A 16834-nucleotide genomic window follows, 5' to 3' on the forward strand; every position below is an offset into this window, starting at 1 on the left:
ACAGATACAGATATATCACATATGGGCCACCTACAGCTAACTGAGGATACTCCTGTCTGATATATGTGTGTGGGGACAGTTGAGGTGTACATAGCTGTCTGTATGCATGGACATATATACACAATACAGTCATATATTCCGATGTGGGTTCCAACATGTCCTGTGACTCTGTAAGTGTAGCAGCATGCCCAGTGTGACCTTCTATAGTTAGGGTGGGACTCCATTCCAGAGATAGGTGTACTCCAGTCCAGGGTTTTGTGTGCTACAGCCATACCTCTCAGGAGTACACAGGACTTTCCTCAGGGTACTTGTTTTGTTTAGCAGACATTTTCTAACATATCTGTAGTCTGAAACTGCAATGTATTGTGTCATTACCTAGTGCCAGACATCCTCAGATCATCACAGTGCTTTACCAGAGGAATACTAGTTGTATGATGTATAGACCAATATTATGAGGGCAGCTATGTACATTCTTGCCCAACAAGGCCATTTGTGAGGTGTGGCTACAGCCAGTTAGTAATGACATGCTGTGTAAACAGTCCAGCAACCTGGTGATATACTGGCTGGAGATCTCCTACTTGTGTGGTGTCTTTCTAACCTGCAAAGTCATATCCTTGTATGTGCATACCTCTGACCTGTACATTTTTGGCAGGTTGTCCATGTGTTTGGCTAGGTGGTTCATCCTTTGTACATAAACATATGTTTTTATGGCAAGTTAGTTACATATAATTGAAGTGTGATGTTACAAAATAATACAGACATTAGTGTTTCAGAATACATAAACTTCAGACAATTCCTACTACTGCAAAGCCCTCACACTACCAACTTTCTCAGTAGGCAAGTGCGATATTTAAAACACGTGCCTATCATTGTGCCTTTGCTCCACTTTTATTTCTGCCCTTGTCCAGACATCTTTCGGTCAAAGGTTGGGAGTTATGGGTGTGGGTACAGAGTGCATTCAACTGTGCAGGCATGTCCATTATTTGTAAAAGCAAACATAAGAAAAAAGGATTATTGAGAATGACCACTGGCAACAGTACCACAAAGCACTTATATTCACAAAAGCCTTGGCACCTCTGCTACACATCCTTCAACATGTCATTAATATGTGTAGTATATTCCACATAGCACTGTGACTTCCAGGTATGTCAGTGGCAGAGCAGTGGGTGTCACTGACATGCATAACAGTTGGCACTGCAGTTATCTGCATGTGGCCCTGTCAAAGGCAGCACTGTACCTAGGGCAGTACGAGACGACTGCCAGGATAACATGCTGACCAGATCCAGACAGTATTAACCACACATACACATAGCTCATTGACCCCTGCATATTGTGGACAGGCAACATGTTTTCATATGTATTGGTACAGCCCTGCCAATGTGTGCTATGCTGCTATTTCCCTGCAAACATATATGTTACTGCATTTGTGTGGGTATATGGGGGGACACACCTGTCAACTATACACATTTGCACTGACTGTGCTGATATCTGCTTTACATTTTGGTTCCGTTTACCATACTGTTGTACCCTGTCTTGGGAACTAGAGACATATCAGTAAAGTGCCCAGGTCAGATTGTACTGGCATACATTCGAGTTTCAGACTTCTTACCCTTCATAGCCTTATTGCAACTGCAGGTCCTGCTGTGCTATCACTGTGCGAGTCTGTAGAGGATTAATTCAACATTGCTGCCATTTGTGTGCCTTTAATAAATATTTCTCTGTGGTTTTCTACAGCTGACTTGCTGTGTGGGTTTAAGGGGTGGTTATGGGACCGCCACCCTGACATCCATGCCTGTGGCCAATGACCCCCCCAGTTAGTTGTCCCTACACATATACTGCAGTGGGATTTGCCACCTTGGGTACTTCTGCATAGTGTGTGGATGCCAGTTTTGGCCAGACATTTCCTGGTGTCCCACATAGCTGTCAGTTGTGTGCTGCTATCCCAGTAGGCCACCCCATTCCTTTGCATGCATGCAGAATTACCATAGATATGCTAGCAGAACATACTATTCCATTCATTTATTGTTAAGAAGGCTGACTTACCTTGTGCTTGTGGCAGTTGTGAGGATGGTGCTTGAGGGCCACCTATGTTGGATGCACACAGTAAACTGCCTATGCATGGTACATTACAGGTAATGTGATGTGTGTCATCCATTTTACTGTGTGTGTGAGTCAGAGAGAGGTGTCAGTCCCTGGGGTCCACACAGTGTCAGTGTGTGTGCTATGCGTTGCCTCTTTGCCAAGGCCAGGGCATACTGGGCTTGCCTCCATCTACCTACAGGAGCAGGTTGAGGGGGTTCCTCCTCCAAGTTTCTCTGTGCCTGTGGGGACCTTGGCAATGGTGGGGAACTGTGTGGCCCTTCCCTGTGCTGTTCCTGCTGCAGCTATTTCCACAGGATCATATTGTGTAGCATGGCACATACTATGAACATGTGTGCACATGTGACTGGAGAGTACTGTAAGGCTCCACTGGATATGTCAAGGCAGTGGAACCATGACTTGAGTATCCCAAACACATGCTCTATAATGATCCTGGTTTGTGTGTGTGCCTCATTAAGGCATTCTTGAGTGGGTGTGTGTGCATTTCTGATGGGTGTCATCATCCACGGCTCCAGTGCACAGCCAGCATCCCCCACCAGATGTCCATATGGGATGCCCCCACTGGCAAATGACTGGTATAGCTGTAACAAATGCCAGATGTGGGAGTCGTGATAGTTTCCAGGGCTGCCAGCACACACCTTCATGATAATGCCCTGGGCATTGCACATGACCTGCCAGTTGATGCAGGGGAATCCCTTGTGGTTTATGTAGACCCTATCTGTTCACTGGCTGGTGATTTGATCTGGATGTGCGTGCAGTCTATGGCACCCAGTACCTTCGGGTATTCTGGTACATGGTGGAAGAGACGCATATTGCTGGTCCTCTCCTTACAGTTGTTGGGGAAGTAAATGTGCTCACTGGCATGTGGTAGCATGGCATCCAGGAATTGGTGAAGTACCCTGGTTGCAGATGCCTGTGAGACCCCCATGATGTCCAAAGTAGGTCTTTGGAAAGTACCTGTAGCTAGAATTCTTAAGGCTACACATACCTTGGTATCCACTGGGATGGGTTTCCCTCTGTTGCTTCTAGCTGAGTTGAGGCTGGCACAGCTCAGTGATTTGCTGAAATATGTCTCTGCCCACCCTGTAGTGCTCTACTATCTCCAGATCATGTAGCCCCTGGTAGGTTACCCTGGGTCTGAACACTCTTCTCCTCTTCCTTGGTCTGTGGCGGTTGTCAGCATTATCCTCTTCTCCACCCTCAGCCTCTAGCACATACTGATGGATCAAAGCGATGGCAGCCTCTAACATTTTTCCAGTTAAAATTCCCCCACATGTGTACACCAATGGTGCAGAGTTTGTGGGAAAAACAGACTGTAAGGTGTTTCTATACTTTATACTGTTGTGTGGCAGATGCTGCCTGTATGATTTGCTGACTATGATACATTCCAGCTGCCACCTATATTACTCATGGCTTTGATTTGGCCACCGTGGGTGTTAGAGGCATTGCTGGTAATTTGTGCATCATTGCCTTTATTCTGCTGTTGCTCTTTTTTAATTATTTTTTTACATCTCCTCCTATTTTCACCTCTGCAGCCACCTACCAACTGTATTATCGTGTGCTTTGCATGGCCCATTGTGAGTTGCAAGAGTCCCATATTAGTGATTTCTACTTCATTTCTCCTTTATTGTGCTGTTGCCCTTTATTTCTCTTTTTTACATCTCCTCCCAGCAGTAAACAGCAAGAAGTGGCACTTCCCTGGGCACGAACATGCTCCTCAGTTCATGGAATAAGACTACACAGCCTCAGACACACCCCCTTGCTTAGCTGTGCTTAGCTAAGCTTATCTCTACACCTTAGGGCTCCAATGTGCATACAGCATGCTTTACACACCCCCTTTTCATGTCTGTTGCTCCTCCTAGTTACACCATCATGCTAGAATACCTACATAGTTAGGTGAAGTGTGACACTTAGAAGAATTTTGTGATTCAGTATAAGTCCCCTCATTAACATACCCCACTGCCTTAATATGTAGTTACTGCACTATACAAGACCTTCCCCATATCAACCACTGTTCCCTGCCATTGTTTTGATTCTGCATGCCATATAGTATAATGGCAAAATGCAGGTTTCCCTTAAAATTTACTTTTCCCTTTTTTTTGGTTTTCCCCACGATCCCGTTTGCACAGCACTGACCTATGCTTTGACAGCCGAGATCGGCCATAAAAAAATAAACTTTCATTTTTATGTAAATTAAACAGTTTTCAATGCCAAATGGGCATATATTTGGCCACTGGCATGCCTACAGATTAGGGTGCATGCTTTTATTGGAGCTGTCACGACTCCATTTTCATTTTTGCAGAAATATATTCGGCTAGTAGATGAATACATTTCTGCACCTTACATTGTTCCTGCACAGTTACCTGCCTGCTTTCTGGATTGCTATTTAACCCCATTTGCATGGTTTTCACCAGAAAATGAGGAAATTAGCATCCTGTAAAACTACAAAAGCACCTTAAGGACAAAGAATCCAAAGTAAAACGTAGAACAAAAGCACAAAACTCCAGGTATTCACCGCAACGGTTTAATGGACAAGTAAAACACACAAAGCTTTTGAGTAGAGCCCTTTCTCAATGCATAAAATCAGTAGCATAAACTGCTTCTTTTTAAAAAACAATTCAACCAATCCGCTGACATAATCAATTAATTAGACTTAATTAAAGTGCCCTGTCTCTTAAACATATAATAAATGCAATATACCCATATAAATACAAATATATACAAATAGCTGTAAAAATACTATGAAAAATAAAGATAAAAATAAGCAGCAATTAAAAAACTCAAATAATTTCATGTCTTTGTTTTAGAACAGGTTTAATACTGACAGCAGAGTTTAGACCTGGGGGATGGTCTGCTCAAAAAAAAATCCATTTATATTCACTTAACTCAGTTTTGTTCAATAAATCACCACCCTAGGGTTCTGATTAATTACCTGTAAGATTCTGAATTTGAATATATGTGTGGAATCATTAGCATGTACATTTTTGGCCAGAGCATTAGTTACAACATTTCTCCGAGTATCTGATAGATGTGAGCTAATTCTATCTTTTAATTTTTGATTGGTCTTTCCTATATAAAAACAACTACATTGTGTGCAGTTCACAAAATAGACAATATTAGTTGTATTACATGTTCCTTTAGTTCTGAATTCAAATGGTTTACCACTTAAAGGACATATAAAGATTTGTTCTGTATTAATATCAATACAATGCACACAATTCAAACAAAGCATAGCCCCTGCTCTTACCATAGATGTCTTAGCACCCCTTTTCATATTAGCATCTTTATAACATAATAGTTGTTTGAGGTTATTTTCTTTCTTAAATGTAAAACTTGGACTTGTACCTAGCAGTTCATGGACTTCTTGACTAGATGTTAAAATAGTCCAATTTTTACTTATAAGTCTCTGTGTGATGTCTGTATGTCTAGTATATTTCATTATGTAATTGATTCTATTGTAGTTCTTTTTACAACTAGTAGATGCATCATTCGATCTAAGAATGTATGGTTTAGCCATAGTGTCCCTCATAGATGTAACTTCTTCCTTAATTTGTTCAGTAACGCTTAAATTATAACCTCTACTAACAAAATATTTTCCCATCTCATACATTTCTTTAACAAACATGTCATCCTTTGCACTAAGCCTACTGGTTCTCATGAATTGACTTTTTACTACCCCTTTGAATGTGTGTCTACGATGCATACTTCTGGAGTGGACATACTTAGGTACCTGTACATTTTTTCGATGTATGGCTGTGGCTAGTGTATTATTGTCTTTAAATATAGTAATGTCAAAAAAACATATAGAATCAGAAGAATGTTTCAGTTGAAACAAAAGGAAATCAGCAGTGGATTCTAAACAGTCGTTATAGATAACAAGCTGGTCACCACTATTATTCCATAAAAGGAAAATATCATCAACAAAACATTTGTATAAAACCAAATTAGTGTTCCTAAAGTTGGCTGAAGTATTTAAATAAATATGTTCTTCTTCCCATCGGGTTAATACCTGTTCGCATAGGTATTAGCGACAGGAATACCCATCTCAACCCCTTGTTCTTGATGGTAATAATTATCCCCAAAGCTGAATATATTGTTTTCTGAGACACACTCTAACATCTGACACATTAATTGAATCTTAGATGGAAGGAAACCACGATGTGTAATGAGAAATTCTCTAACTGCTTCAACATCATAAGAATTTGGAATCACATAAAAAGTGAGCTCGCATCCATAGTTGGTAGGCAAACATCATTAACTTCATTATTTATACACCATTCCCTTAAGGAAAGCAAGACGTCACCTGTATCTTTGATATAACTGTGACTAAATCGTAAAAGGGGGCTAGTTGTTTATCAAGATATTTGGAGATGGCCACAGTAATCCATTTACTACCAGAGACTATAGCCTCATAGGTGGTGTAATTATCGACTTATGGATTTTAGGAAGACCATATATAAAAGGAATAACAGGGTTAGCCAAATATATTAACTGATTTAAGACTTTTTGCTAGATCTTTAGATGTGAAATTGTTATATAGAAATAATACATCTACTGAAATGTTGTTTAAGCGTGCTAGTACTTTTCTACCACATAGCGCTCCTATTGTTAAAGCATTCACTGACATGTGTGAACAAGGTTTTTATGATGCTTTCTTTAAACAAAAAACTAAATATTTTAATCTTACTGATGGTGAAAGACATGCATTATTTTCATTAATTATGAATGATAGCCTGATTATTAAACCTGCAGATAAGGGTGGTATGATCGTATTAATGAATACTTCTCAGTATGTTAGTAGTATGAATTATTTTTTTATCTGGCAGTCAGACCTTTACTATGGTAAATGTTTCATATGTCAACAAAACTATTGCTAAAGTAAAAAGTTTTTTGTATGAATTATTGATCGAAACTAGTATCAGTTCTGCAATATATAATTATTTTTATTTTGCTAACCCTGTTATTCCTTTTATATATGGTCTTCCTAAAATCCATAAGTCGATAATTACACCACCTATGAGGCTATAGTCCCTGGTAGTAAATGGATTACTGTGGCCATCTCCAAATATCTTGATAAACAACTAGCCCCCTTTTAGGATTTAGTCACAGTTATATCACAGATACAGGTGACGTCTTGCTTTCCTTAAGGGAATGGTGTATAAATAATGAAGTTAATGATGTTTGCCTACCAACTATGGATGCGAGCTCACTTTTTATGTGATTCCAAATTCTTATGATGTTGAAGCAGTTAGAGAATTTCTCATTACACATCGTGGTTTCCTTCCATCTAAGATTCAATTAATGTGTCAGATGTTAGAGTGTGTCTCAGAAAACAATATATTCAGCTTTGGGGATAATTATTACCATCAAGAACAAGGGGTTGCGATGGGTATTCCTGTCGCTAATACCTATGCGAACAGGTATTAACCCGATGGGAAGAACATATTTATTTAAATACTTCAGCCAACTTTAGGAACACTAATTTGGTTTTATACAAATGTTTTGTGGATGATATTTTCCTTTTATTGAATAATAGTGGTGACCAGCTTGTTATCTATAACAACTATTTAGAATCCACTACTGATTTCCTTATGTTTGAACTGAAACATTCTTCTGATTCTATATGTTTTTTTGACATTACTATATTTAAAGACAATAATACACTAGCCACAGCCATACATCGAAAAAATGTACAGGTACCTAAGTATGTCCACTCCAGAAGTATGCATCGTAGACACACATTCAAAGGGGTAGTAAAAAGTCAGTTCATGAGAACCAGTAGGCTTAGTGCAAAGGATGACATGTTTGTTAAAGAAATGTATGAGATGGGAAAAGATTTTGTTAGTAGAGGTTATAATTTAAGCGTTATTGAACAAATTAAGGAAGAAGTTACATCTATGAGGGACACTGTGGCTAAACCATACATTCTTAGATCGAATGATGCATTTACTATCAGTTACGTAATGAGATATAATAGATATACAGACATTATACAGAGAATTATAAGAAAAAAGTGGACTATTTTAATATCTAGTCAAGAAGACCATGAACTGCTAGGTACAAGTCCAAGTTTTACATTTAAGAGAGAAAATAACCTCAAACAACTATTATGCTATAAAGATGCTAATATGAAAAGGGGTGCTAAGACATCTATGGTAAGAGCAGGGGCTGTGCCTTGTTTGAATTGTGTACATTGTGTTGATATTAATACAGAACAAATCTGTTTACATCCTTTAAGTGGTAAACCATTTGAATTCAGAGCTAAAGGAACATGTAATACAACTAATATTGTCTATTTTGTGAACTGCACACAATGTAGTTGTTTTTATATAGGAAAGACCAATCAAAAATTAAAAGATAGAATTAGCTCACATCTATCAGATATTCGGAGAAATGTTGTAACTAATGCTCTGGCCAAAAATGTACATGCTAATGATTCCACACATATATTCAAATTCAGAATCTTACAGGTAATTAATCAGAACCCTAGGGGTGGTGATTTAGTGAACAAAACTGAGTTAAGTGAATATAAATGGATTAATTTTTTTGAGCAGACCATCCCCCAGGTCTAAACTCTGTTGTCAGTATTAAACCTGTTCTAAAACAATGACATGAAATAATTACAGTTTTTTAATTGCTGCTTATTTTTATCTTTTATTCTTCATAGTATTTTTACAGCTATATTTATGTATTTTTACAGCTATATTTATGTATTTGTATTCATATGGGTATATTATATTTATTATATGTTTAAGAGACAGGGCACTTTAATTCAGTCTATTTAATTAATTGTTTATGTGAGCGGATTGGTTGAATTGTTTTTTAAAAAGAAGCAGTTTATGCTACTGATTTTATGCACTGAGAAGGAGTTATACTCGAAAGCATTGTGTGCTTTAATTGTGCATTAGAACGTCGAGGTGAATACCTGGAGTTTTGTGCTTTTGTAATTAGCATCCTGCACAGGTTGGCTCACTCTTGCATGTCAAAACGGCATGTTCCTGGATTGCTTGGTGGCCATATTCCGTGCTCCTGCATGGAAAATTAACGTTTGTGAATCCTGGGGAGTGGTTTACCTTTTTGTAATAACGTAGTGTTGTACAAGTGACTGATGGAACCTGGGCTAAAGAAAGAAACGTCCCCCATTTTTTTTTTTTTTTTTTTTTTAGGTTTGCAGTATACAGTACAACTTCTAAAAGGTGTACTGTCGTTTTTAAACCTTACACAGCCCAGTTAGGGATATTCAATGTTTTAAGGTCTGGTAATGTGAACTTTCTTTTTTTTAACATTGCAATATTATGGTCTCGATATTTAGTACTTCAAGGTTTTGTTTTTTTGACTATATAAAGTAGATCCATATATATATATATATATATATATATATATATATATATATATATATATATATATATATATATATATATACATACATACACACACGCACATACACACACACACACACACACACACACACACACACACACACACACACACACACACACACACACACACACACACACACACACACACACACACACATACACACAAAAATATTTGTAAGTGTACTTCTGCTGCCAGCACATAAACAAGCTTCTGATGCATTTCTATTTACAGAAATGTTTATACTTCCTCATACCTTTGGATTACATGCAGATACATGTTTGCACTTATTTTTTCTTGCATATACCTGAATTTGTGTAATATTTATATAGGACATTTTAACCTATTTTTGCGAACATTTATAAAATGTAAAAAAAAATTACTATAGACTTCTTGCCATCACTTGGGCTACACACTCAGCCAAGCTGGTCAAGCCTATGTCTCTGTAGGTCATTGTGCCTGTGGAGCCACTGTGGGCCAAAGTGGGTGAGCCCTGTCTTGGATCACAAGAGTTCACCCAATTCTTGCTAAATGTCAATTTGTTTCAGCCTATGCTGAGTACTGATGCCTTATTTTGTTCCAGATATGAATCCCCTAGCAGGTAGTCTATGATTTTGGTCTCCTTGTCAGACCAGCTTAGAGTTCAGCCTCATGTCTTCACAGCTGCTGCCATCTTTTAAAGTGCTATTAGCAGAATGAAGAATGTAAGTGCAGGGCTGTGGTTCACAGGTTTGGAACTTCATCATATCCACGCCCAACTACCAGGTAGGGACATTAGACATGGAACGACTATTATTGACAAGTTTGGCTTTACCAAACTGCTCAGTCATCTAGATAGTTTTAAGGAAAACATTTGGATTTCCTTTCCCTGGAAAATAAAATTTATACATGAAATCATTACTTTTTAAGTTGCTTATATCTGTTTCTGATTCTGTGCTGTAATGTTGTTGTTTTTATTTTAACAATAAAACTAAAAGTCATGCATTAATCATTTCTTTAAGCATGTTTTTTTCAGTATTGCATCATTAAAAGTCTTTTTCACCATTTTTTTTACTTCACTGTAAAAGGATATCTACCTGTGGATTTCATAATCATGTAAACTTCTGAGTGATTTGAGGTAATGAATTGTGTCACAGTATGTATGAAGTGCATGGAATATCAATCAGAATTATGCCGACTCAAGTGTATATCTGACTCCATTTTCCCTTTTCTAAGGAATGGGAAATTTGAGATTTATTATGCTTGTCTGTACATTTACGAGGACAGCTTAGCTCAGTGCCAGTCAGAGCAGCCGATTCACAGCTACCCAAGACCTAGTAATGTCAATTTGTTGAGTTACACACTCCCACGTATTAATAAGATTCATATAGATTAGCATAGCTAAGCCTAATTTGCATACAGGAAGCATAAATGAGCTTACATATATGTAAATAGCTTTAAGACCATCATATTAAATTGTGATCACTCAAGATAAGAGGCAATTTAAAAAAGTAATGTCAATTGTTGGAGGTGTAACAAATAAATAAATGCAGATTGGGCACACATGGTATATGATTGTGTAATTTTAAATGAATTTTGGAAAAATGTTAATTTTTTTTACAAGCTGTTTTGACAGATAACTTTACTCTCAACAAGTCACTTGTAATTTTCAATACTCCAGTACCTAATTGTATCAGCAAAGTAAATCAACCTTTAGTCTGGACTATATTGTCAGTCACCAGAAAAATAATTACAAGAAACTGGAAATCCAGTATTACTCCCTCAATTCAAGAATTCGAAACTTTACTTTTGGAAGTCTGTAATCTGGAATATTTACCTATCCAATTAAGATCTCTTTGGAATACTGTTAAAAGTAATTTATGGAAAAAAGTCTACAATTTATTACAGACGTAATTATTTAATCGATTTGTAACTGTGGAGAATGTCTTTGTATATAGTTTATTTATGTTTGTTATATCATTATTTCACTATTTATCTGAAAATTGTTCATTTCTAATGTACATATTCATTTTTCAATATCAATTTAATAAAATTGTTTTAAAAAAAGATAAGAGGCAAATGGTTTAGGAAAGTGAGAACTTAAGTAATAAAATAATAGAAAAATGTTAAAAATTATTGGGAACCAGTTCATATTACTTTTAGATAACAATGATTACTAGAAGAATTGTTTCTTTCATTGATCCGAGGGTCAGATGCAGATGATTAATGTTAATATTGATGGTATGAGTGCCATTTATAATCAGGAATTCATGACAGTAGCACTGGAAATATATGGGAAAGTAGCCATAATAGCAATGTAAAAGATATTTTTGAAATTATTTTTGTTTCACTTATAGATTATACTGCACAGAATATAAATACATAATTTGAAGTGATTGAAGTCTTATGTACTGCATTTTCAACAACATATTATTTTGGCAAGATCCCTGCTGCTTTAATGGGGATTTCTGAGTGTCACTCATGAGTGAAAAATGGCAGTATAACTTAAAAAAGTAGATGGGAAGGATACGAGTCTGTTAGCAATGGCTTAGGAAGAGAGTGCAACGTTAAGTGCTTGGAATACCACTATGCACTTGTTGATGATACTGTACAGGTTAATACAACACAATATTAACTGGCTGAATTTGGACTTGCACATGTATATATGAATATGGGTGCTGTGTCACCATACGTGTGTCACCATACATGTTTTTATACTCAGATATTTGATTTAATAGTGATGAGTGCAAGCATGATTTTGTTGCTGTGTTCTTTGGCTGATGTTTGGACCAAGTTTCCATCACAGTGATCCAGACAGAGAAAGAACATTTTTTGCCATGAGGAGAAGACAGCCTACTGGAGGATGTACAGTGTTATTGAGAGTGCACCTTAGCAAATTCTTCTTCTAATCAATGCAAGCTCAGTGGTCAAGTAATGATCTGCAGTTTACTTTCATTGGTTGATAAAGCATTCTAAGTGACAAGTCAGGTCAGACTGCTACATCTGCCTGCCACCCAGAAGAGGGTCATATGTCTGCAGCCTTAGAGATACCCTGAGGCAAATCAAAGACTTTTCCCAGGTATCTTCACCTAGTTAGCTGAAAAATGGTCATTCAGTATATATGTGTCTTCAAGCTGGCCTGCACAATGGTACAAAGTATGCACACATAGCCTGGGGCTAGTACATCAAAAGCAGTCAACGCATATTAGAGACTTAAACTGCATCATCAAGACCTCATTAGTGATTTGTCACAAATGAACACAGTAATTAGGACTGTTCATAGAGATCCATGTGATATAACAGAAGTAAACAGGATATATTACTGTGCAGCTAAATCAATAACTGATAAAGTTCTGCTACAGGAAAACAGGGTAGTGAGGGAAAGGAAGGGGAGAAATCGAATACCATCATGGAAATATCGAATAGAGAAAATTATAAAGTAATCAAGACAAGAAGTGTCACTGTCAGAAGACTATATAAGAGGGAATTGATCAGCAAAAGTGCTAAGAAAGATAGATGTGGTAAAAGCAATGCACAATATTAGAACAGATCAGGATCTATCATGCACTATCGCAAAGAACAAACTAAAAATTTCAGCACAGGTGGAAAAACTTAGAAGATATGAAGATAAATATAAAGGAAAAGTGCAAAATAAGCAATTTATTGATGACTCAAAAAGGTTTTATACAGAAATGGGAAATAAGGTAAAAGGAATTGAAAGACTGCCAAAAAAAGAAGAAATAGATACATTTTGGAGAAGTATCTATGAAGATCCTGTAGAACATAACAAAGATGCTAAATGGATAGAAGAAGTAAAAGAAAGAATAAGAAGTTTAAAGGTGCAGGATATGAAATGGGATGAAGTAACGGCCAGAGAGATTGAAACAAAGTTAAGAAAAGCCTCTAATTGGAAAACCCCAGGCCCAGATGCAGTACTTCACTTCTGGTTAAAAGTATTAATATCTGTGCATAAAGATTTAGCCATGAGCAAGAATTATTTATATGCACACCAAGAACAGACACCAACCTGGCTAACAACAGGAAAAACAATGCTCCTTCTTAAGAGTGAACTTGAAAGCTACTCTAAAAATTATAGACCAACAACTTGCCTTACCACAACATATAAACTATACACAGGAATTGATGCTGACAGTTTATAGTCATTTAGAAGAAAACTCAATTATGGAAGTAGAACAAAAGGGCAATAAAAGAAAGTCATATGGAACAAAGGATCATTTGTTGTTAAATAATATGGAACAAAGGCTCATTTGTTGTTAAATAAAGTTATAGTGGAGAACTGTAAAAGGGGAAGAATCAAAGTACGGCATGGATTGACTACAAACAAGCATTTGATACTATCCCACATTCATGGATAAAAGAGTGCTTAAAAATGTATAAGATACATCCTACACTGATCAACTACATTGCAGTGACCATGAAAAAGTAGCAGACCACTTTGTAATTAAGCCATGATAAAGGACAAATTATTATCCCAGGGATAAAAATTCAAAGGAGGATATTCCAGGGTGACTCTGTGTCTCCTCTGCTATTCTGCCTTGCCCTTAACTCATAAGCTGTTTACTTAACAGCTTAGGCCATGGCTATAATTTGGCTCCTAGGAAACAAACTGTAAAGACTTCTCATCTTCACTTTGTCAATGATTTAAAACTGTATAGCGCAGCAGATGAGGAACTGAAAGCACAACTAGAAGTTGTCAAAACTTTTTCAGATGATATAAGAATGTCATTTGGTCTTGATAAATTTGCAAAAGCACCCTTTAAAGCAGGAAAACTGCAACACTAGGAAAACATCAGTTTGGGACAATAATGTGATCTAAAAGAACTTGAGCAAGAAGGAGTGCATAAATATTTGGGAACTGATGAAGGATCAGCAATAAAACATGAACAAATGCAAATAAAACTTAGTAAGGAATACTTCAGAAAACTTAAATTAATCCTAACTCAGCACTGACATCTAGGAACAAAATCCAAGCTATAAACCAATTTTCTCTTCCTGTCCTAACTTACAGTTTTGGAGTGATTGACTGGCCTTAAAATGTGTTGGATAGCTTAGATAGGAAAACAAGAAGGATGCTTCATGTTCACCAAATGATTTATAAAAATTAGTGTATACCAAGATTATATATTCCCCATTCCGAAGGAGGGATGGGCCACCATGAAACTGATTATATGTATAGATCTGCAATCGTGGGACTCCACACACATCTGCTGACCTCACAAGACCCAAATGTAGTAAACGTTTTGTACCCATGAGGAGAATAATTCTAAGATGACTTCTCTGCTTAATCTAGCAGAAGCATATTGGTGTCAAGCATGAATGGAAATCAAACCAGAAGTTGATAAAAATCAGGCAGCAACTGAATGTGCCAAAAAACAAAAGAAAGAATATAATGTGAAGGACCAGATGAGAAGGAAAGAAATGTGGAAAAAAGCATAAAGTTGCAAGTACGGAAAACTTCTGGAAGAACCTCATGTTTATCAGGAATGAATGCAGGAATGGTTAAGGAGAGGCAAATTCAAACCAAGAGATGAAAGGTTAATATTGGTGGCCCAAGATAGTGGGCTGTGTACACGTTGGTTTACAAAGTCTATTAAACATCTTGGAGAAACAGACAAATGTAGGTTTTGTAAAACCAAATTGGAAACAGTTGCACACTTCATTGCTGGTTGCGACATACTAATGGCAGAAGGACTGTATACTGAAAGGTATAATAATGTGGCAAGACTGTTGCACTGGGGACTGTGCAAACATTATGGTACTGAAGTGGCTGAAAAACAATGGAAACATGAGCCACAAAGCATCATAGAAAATGAAGAAGTCTACATCACATGGGATCATCCATTACCAACAGTTCAAAAGATAGATGGTAGAAAACCAGATATAGTGGTCGAAGAAAAGAAGACAGAAATAGCATTGATCATTGAAATCGCCACACCCAGTGACTACAGTGTCTTGCGTACAGAGTCAAAAAGTATCAGGATTTGTAGGCAGAAACAAGAACAATGTGGATGAAAGATACCCAGACAGTTCCAATAGAAGTGGGAGCAACATGTCTTATAAGAAAGAGTCTGCAATCGTATTTAGATATGCTACCAATACATGTAACTCCATAAATACCATATCCAATGTATGCCCATATCTGTGGCTAGCACACATAACAACATGAAAAAATCCTTCCTTACCACTTTGAAGGGTCCCTTCCAAGCTGCCTGCAGCTTATTGTGTCTGACAGGAATGAGCACAATAACCTGCTGTCCCACAGGATACTCTCAGGCTCAACCATTTTTGTCATACCATACCTTTTTCTGATATTTGACTCCTGCCAGGTTCTCCTGGGTCAAGTCCAGGAGCTCCCTTAACCTTGTCCTGAGGTTTGGGACATATGCCACAGCAGACTCCTTGTGGGATTCAAACTCACCCTCACACTCATCACAAATCAAATCTAAACATCCCCTCACCCTATGCACATACAACAACTCAAAGGGTTTAAAACCTGTGGATTCCTGGGGTACCTCTGTATATGCAAACAGTAGATGGAGCAAATATTTGTCCTACTCTCTCTTAAACTGGTCTGCAAATGCCCATAGCATACAAGTGCCCTGCATGTCCTGCCCCTGTTACCAAAAAGCAGATGAGGGTATTCTTGGGGACAGCAGGATACTATAGAAAGTTTATTCCCAGTTATAGTACAATAGCTGCTTCCATCACTGACCCGACAAGGAAAAGCAGGCCGGATAAGGTGGTGTGGACCCCAGTCTGTGAGCAGGTATTCTAAAAACGTAAAGGGGCTTTGGGCGGACCCCCTCAGTTAGCCAGTACAGATTACAATAATGTCAATGGAAATGGACTCAGAAGACAGGGTATAAGTTGATGTGTTCTCAGACAAGCTCGTTTCTCTCAAGCAAAGTTTTCCAGGGTCACTTAAAAAACTGGCTTGAGTCATCCAGGGGGGGGAGAGATGTGACAATGTGGGGTATTGTCATCTGTGCCAGGTAGAGTGGGACAGTGCATGTGTGACATATGCCAGCATGGTTAGCTGGAGTTTTGTTAATACTTTTGTGAATAATTTTCTGTCATTTGACTGTTGCACTGACTTGTACAGATGCTTATGTTAAAATGTATCAGCAGTGTTATTTTAACTTATTAAATGTTTATGTTTAAACAAAGAATTCTATAATTTTCAAATACTACAACATATTTCAGAAAAAAAATCTCTGCGTGTGAATTATGCCATAGTCATGTGATTAAATTTGATGCTATTCTGTAACCAGCACTGAGGGAATGGAACTCACACAGCAGCTTGTTTTGTTTTCTCTGGAACCTGATTTAAAAATCTATGACAGTTATCACAGTCAGT

The sequence above is a fragment of the Protopterus annectens genome, chromosome 7.part0 (assembly GCF_019279795.1).
Source record: "Protopterus annectens isolate FY-2018-M chromosome 7.part0, PAN1.0, whole genome shotgun sequence".
In the NCBI taxonomy this organism is placed as follows: Eukaryota; Metazoa; Chordata; order Ceratodontiformes; family Protopteridae; genus Protopterus; species Protopterus annectens.